The sequence below is a fragment of the Microcebus murinus genome, chromosome 7 (genome assembly GCF_040939455.1).
Source record: "Microcebus murinus isolate Inina chromosome 7, M.murinus_Inina_mat1.0, whole genome shotgun sequence".
Lineage (NCBI taxonomy): Eukaryota > Metazoa > Chordata > Mammalia > Primates > Cheirogaleidae > Microcebus > Microcebus murinus.
In genome coordinates, this window is record NC_134110.1 from 2,862,321 (window position 1) to 2,868,320 (window position 6,000).

The 6,000-nt window shown below is 62.0% G+C and overlaps 1 protein-coding gene across 2 annotated transcripts in view; it reads right to left on the reverse strand.

The window, feature by feature from the left end:
* ADAMTSL3 (ADAMTS like 3) overlaps nucleotides 1-1,540 on the reverse strand; it is a 283,266-nt gene extending 281,726 nt beyond the window's left edge. For both annotated transcript variants that reach the window (XM_012751691.2, XM_076004699.1), the window contains exon 1: nucleotides 1,136-1,540. The gene's annotated coding sequence lies outside the window, so the exon portion shown is untranslated. The remainder of the gene's footprint in view (nucleotides 1-1,135) is intronic.
* Nucleotides 1,541-6,000: the final 4,460 nt, after the last annotated feature.

Below are 6,000 nucleotides of genomic sequence, written 5' to 3' on the forward strand. Positions count from 1 at the left end.
CAGCCACCTCCCAGCCCATCTGTCGGCAGCGGGGTGTGGCCGCTGGCATCTGGCTAAGGGAGCCAGCGCAGAGCCAAGGTTAGGGCACCTGCCAGCTTCTCCTGCTGGAGGCAAAAATGAGTCTAAGACCAACCGAGCCAGTCCAGACAGGGGAAGGACCTGCCTAAGGTCACACAGCAAACTAGTGGCTTTCTAGGACCGGAACACAGGTCTTCCGATGGTTCAAGGCTTCCCCCATCAGATGTCACCGCGCGCCCTCCGCGTCCCAGACCCGCAGCCGCGGAGGCCTGAGAGCCGACGGGCGTTTGCAAGGAGCAGCCCCCGCCGGGCTGGCGCAATCTCCCCAAAGGAGGCGAGGGCGAACGCAGCGGTCACCGACACCGGGAGGGCAGCGGGGGCTCTTCCCTGGGTCTTCCTGTCAGTTTACAGGGAACTCGGAATGAGTCGAGACTGGAAAAGCCGAGGTCACACTCAACTCTCGCTTCGCCTCGCGGGCGCCTCGGCCGAGCCGGTGTCCGGGGGCGGGTCGGTGGCTTCTCTCCATCTGGAGAAAGCATTAAGGGCCTGGCCTAATGCGATCCGCAAATGTGCTGCTGTTTCCGACCTGAGGCGGCGACTCTCGGCTGAAGGGAGGCGGCCGGTGCCAGGCCCGGGGCTGCGCGCCCCTCGCCGCCTTCCCAGCGCGCCCTGGCGACACCGCCTCGCGTCGTTGCCCCGCGCCCCGCCAGCCCGGGCCCCTCGCGCCCACGTCCCGCCACGCGGCTCCTCAGCCCGCCGCGCTCTAGGCGCCGGCGACCCGGTGGCCAACTGGCCGGACCCTCGGACGCTCGCTCGAAGTTTTGTACCTAGAAACTCCCCATCCTGAAAAGCCCGACCCTGGGAGTCCCCGCCCCACGATCGAGAACGCCCCTGGGCCCGCGAACAGGGAAGACCCCCGAGCCCTGCGGCTCCCCACGGAGCGCGCCGGCCCCGAGGTGTCCACGCCCCGCGGAGAGCCCCGGTCCTGAGGCTCACCCCGCCCGGGCCCGCGCAGCGCGCCACCCACCCCCGGAGTCCCCGACTCGCTTAGCGAGGCCACCGTTCGGCGTCTGACGCCCCTGGGGAGCGGCCCTGCCGCCCCGCTCGCTGCACACACCTGGCGCCGCAGAAGCTTCGGGGACGCGCGCCGGGGAGAGGCTGGTGGACGCGGCCCCGTCAACGCCTCGTGCAGGATCGGGCCGGGACCTTCCCCGACGCCGGCCTCCAGCCCGCCGCGCCGCAGTCGCCGCCGCCGCGCAGTTAAATGGGGCTGGGACGGGGCCGCCCCGCCCGTCCCGCCCCCTCCAGGCGCGGAGCGCAGCGCTGGCCGCGGCCCAGAGCGGAGGGCGCGCGCGGCCACCTGCGCCGCCCGGCAAGTGCGCGGCGCGCCCGGCGCCCGTCCGTCCGCGCGGGCTCCGCGCTCGCCGCCCGAGCTGGGGCACCCGGGGCGCGCAGACGCCGCGCCAGAGGCCGGGCCCGGGCCGCTCGGAGCGCGCGGGGCCGCGGCGACGGCGAGGCGCGGCTGGAACGCTCCTCCGCCCGCTTCCTGGAAGCCACTCCTCGCCCTGGGCCGGCCGCCAGGCGCGGTGCCAAGAGCCGGGATTGCCGCCGCGCCGCGGGCGCGCTGGGGAAAGGCGGCCGCCGCGCCGCGAGCCAGCGGGCCGCCCCGCCCGGGCCGGAGCCGGAGAGGGGGTGCCGTCGCCCCAGCTCCGCCCCGCCGGGCCCCCGCCGCCCCGCCCGGGCCGGGCGCCGACCGTGCGCAGCCAGGCGCGGGGCCACGCGGAGCTCTGCCCGGAACCGCTGGCTCGTGCCTGACGGCCTCAGGCGCTCCTGGCCCGCGAGACCGAATCGGACACCGGTGGCCCTCCCGCCGCCCCGCGCGGAGGGCGCTAGGGCCCGGCCCTTTGGAGCCCTCGCTCGCCGCCCGGGACCTCGCGGTCGGGCTGCGGGGACCAGGGCGGCCTCGCGCCCCGGCACGGGCAGCGCCGGGAAACGGGACCCCACGGCTGCCGGGACAGCGCGGCGTCCGGCCTGGAGCTGCGGCGCGGTGGCGCAGTCGGGGACGGGAGCCGCCCGTGGGCCTCTGGAGGTGGACAGAAGTCGGGGACGTGTGTGCCCCTGGCCTTGGCCCAGTCCCGGTCGCACAGGCCAAAGACGAGGGCGTTCCTTTCGAAGTCTGCGCCGTGCCCGCACCTGAGCACGCGTGCCAGCTGCCGGCCGGGCTCCCTGCGTGTCTAACTCGCGGCCCACGGCAGCGGCCAGTGGCATCGTCCCATTTCACCCGTGAGGAAGCCGAGCTCGCGGGATGAACAGCCTGCCCAACCTGCCCACGGCGAGTGGAGAAGCCGGGACTCGAACCCGGATTTCACCCCGGAAGGTGCGCTCCCGCCTGCTCTGAGGCTGGTGTCGACGCCTTCAAGACACTGCGAGAGCTTTGCGGCAGGAGTGGGCGCGGCGGCCTTCCTCACCTGTCGGTCCCTTCCTGCTCTGGTGGCCTCTGGCCAGGGCGTCTCTGCTGCGCTCCAGGTGAAAGGCCTGTTGGCGCGCGGAGAGCGGGCGCGGGACAGGTCAGTCGGGAGGAGGGGCGGGGGCGGGCCAGGAAGGGACTCACGCACCCGGGTGCAGTCACACGCCGCCGTCGTGTCCCGCAAAGCCGCGGGAGCAGTGCCTTGCGAGCACTGAGCCGCTGCTCCCGGGCAAGCGCGGTCAGGTTCCTGTGAGCCGCTGCTCACACCGTTCTCATTGCCTTTTATGTGTTTCTGCTTAAAGATAGCTTATTCAGCATGCATTGTTGGCGGTGGCTCACGCCTGTAATCCTAGCACTCTGGGAGGCCGAGGCGGGCGGATTGCTTGAGGTCAGGAGTTCGAGACCAGCCTGAGCAAGAGCGAGACCCCATCTCTACTATAACTAGAAAGAAATTAATTGGCCAACTAATATATATAGAAAAAATTAGCAGGGCATGGTTAGCAGGGCATGGTGGCGCATGCCTGTAGTCCCAGCCACTCGGGAGGCTGAGGCAGGAGGATAGCTTGAGCCCATGAGTTTGAGGTTGCTGTGAGTTAGGCTGACACCACGGCACTCACTCTAGCCTGGGCAACAAAGCGAGACTCTGTCTCAAAAAAACAAAAACATGTATTGTTGATTCGTTAACCCTGAGCTTGTGCCCAGCAGCCCTACGACTCTTGCCTGAATGAACCTTATCTCCTTTCAACGTAGGAACACTATCCAGACTGCGCTTCGGCACTGTGCTTGGTGGCCATTTAAAATAGTGAGATCATGAACAAAAAAAGACAAAAGTGTGAAAACATGGCAATAAAGATACCTTGCAGGGCACTTGTTGACAGTACGAAGCTGAAACACGAAGGCAGAGAAGACATGGACTTGTTCCACCTACCCAGGGAACAGGCACAACAGGCAGCTCAAAATTTTTTACCACTTGTCAAATTGTTTTTAAAGTGTCACAAGTATTAATTATGGGGTTGCAAATAAATTTTGGCGAGTAGGTGAATTCACAAATAGGAATCAGTCCAGGTGCGGTGGCCTATATCTGTAAAGCCCAGCACTTTGGGAGGCTGAGGAGGGAGGATTGCCTGCACTCCGGAGTTCAAGACCAGCCTGGACAACATAGCAAGACTTCATCCCTACAAAAAATTTAAAAATTAGCCAGACATGGTGGCACATGCCTGTCCCAGCTACTAAGGAGACTGAGGTGGTAGGATGGCTTGAGCCCAGGAGTTTGAGGTTATAGTGAGCTGTGAAGGGGCCACTGCACTCCAGCCTGAGCAAGAGAGCAAGACTCTGTAAAAAAAAAAAAAAAAAGAAAAAAGAAAGAAAGAAAGAAAAGAAAAAGAAACAGATAGGAAATCTGCAAGTTATGAAGGTTGATTGAATGTGCTTTTTCTATCAGGGTATTAGTAGAGGAGTAGCCGTGTTAACATTTCAAAGCTTGCATGTTTAAACACTGCATGTTCTTAGCAACTAGACTGTGCCTCTTCTCACATCATTCATATTCTAAAACTAGCCCTAAGGTATCGTGAAGTCAGTTGCAAAATTCACATGAATATTCAAGATGAAATGGAGAATTCAAAGGCATATTGTGCCTGTGCAGTGGCAGCTGCACCGAGCTGAGCTCCCGGGCAGCACTGACATTGCCTCTGGACTCGGGGGACTTGGGAACATTTGAGCCGATCTGCTCTAAAGTATTAATGGCTCAAGCAGGACGTCCTGTCTCATTGTCCCGTGGGCATGCTTTATTCCCGAGCCAGCCTCCCGGGTGTGCCCCACACTAGTACTACGGCCAGGGCTGGGCCCTTCTCTCCCTCGGGCTCCAGCTCGCATCAGGCCAGCCCCTCAAAGAGCAGGTGTTCCGGAGCAAAGAGCAGAAGAGAAAACATCTCCAACACCCTCATGGAACTTGCACCTTCCCGTCATCCCCAGCAGGTTGAGCAGTCCCACACGTGTGGCTCGGGTACTGTGAGTTGGGATGACAGAAAGCCACAGAGGACAGACTCCACTGGCTGAACCTCACAGGTGTTGTCCCCAGATTCGTGGCCTCACCGCCCCTCTGGTGTTGTCTTTTACCGCTGTACCCAAGTAGAGACAACGAACCTTCTCCCAGACTTCCCTCCCACCCTTCGCCTGCTCCCCTGAGGCCTGGCCCAAGTGTCTAAACAAGACGTTGCTAACGGCATGGGTGGGGGAGATTGGGGGAAGGGAAGAACAGGAATGCATGAACCCCAGAAGAGTCAATCTGGGCGATGTGGCTATAGGGTGTGGGTGCCCACCCAATCTATTTTGGGGGGGGTTGTCGGTTCACAGCTCTCCCTGCCTAGCTCCTGGGTTGTCTACCCATGCGAACCCCCCACCACCTGGGGCCAATTTTGACTCTGAGCGGTCTGGGAAACCAAGTTCCATTTCCTCCCTAAGATTCATCTTCTTAGGTTCCTGGTTTCCACTACCTGTCTCAGGATTCCTACTTCCTCAGGATTCCTACTTCCTGGATAAATTACAGAGACTCCTACCCCTACTCCCAGGATTGCCTGTTGACCTCAACCGGACACGCACATTAGTCCGTTTGCATAGAAGACGAGGGCGGTCACTGTTGGTGACAGTGGTGTTGGGGAGTGTGTGTGTGTGTTTTACCCTCGGAGAGGGGGCATCATCAGTTCAGGGCGTCAGCTTCAGTTTGTCCTTGACACGGAATTGCTCTTTCTGGTTGCAGGGCTGAGACGTGGACTCGGGGAACACACTCAAGAAGACAGTGTCGGGGGCTTGGAGAAAAGAGCAAGTGCTCCAACAGAAGGTACAGTCGAACGCAGCAGGCGCCAAAGAGAGACTCTCAGCCGAGGCCAGCAGGAGATGACAGGTGAGGATGTCAGGTGAGTATGGCACCTGAGCGGCGGAAGATTACACGGGAGTGAGGGCAGCAGGGTAAGGAAGCGGCAAGAGTGGGACAAGCTGTGGCTCACGGCACGTCTGGCCTTCCTGTGATCCTCGGGGACTCTGGAGCAGAAGCCACCCCACAGATTTGGAGCAGCAGGACCGGGCCGCTGTACCCACCTCCCCTGTGGGAGCATCTCTGGCTCCTCCGGAGCTGGAGGGTGGTGCTCCAGGACGGTGCTCCAGGAAGGCACTGGGTATAAACAAGCCCTTAGCTACCACACTCACACGTGCTGGGGGGGGCCGTACCTGCTGGGTGAGGGGATGGCCATAGGGCGTCCTCACCTGTGGCATCTACCGCATGTAGCTTTTCAGGGCGTGCCCCCGTCCGAACGGGAAACGTGCTCAGCTAGTGCAGGTGGGTTTCTGGCTACCCACAGTGATGTCCTTCTCCTGAACAGATACTTGGTTTATGAAGTTTATTCAAATCTTTGGTTACTCTTCTGCCTCATAGGCAAAAAGAGCCCTTGCGAGGAGCTGTCCTGACAGGACGTGTTCCCACTTGGTGACAGGCTGCATGCTCTGCACACCTTCCTTCTCGC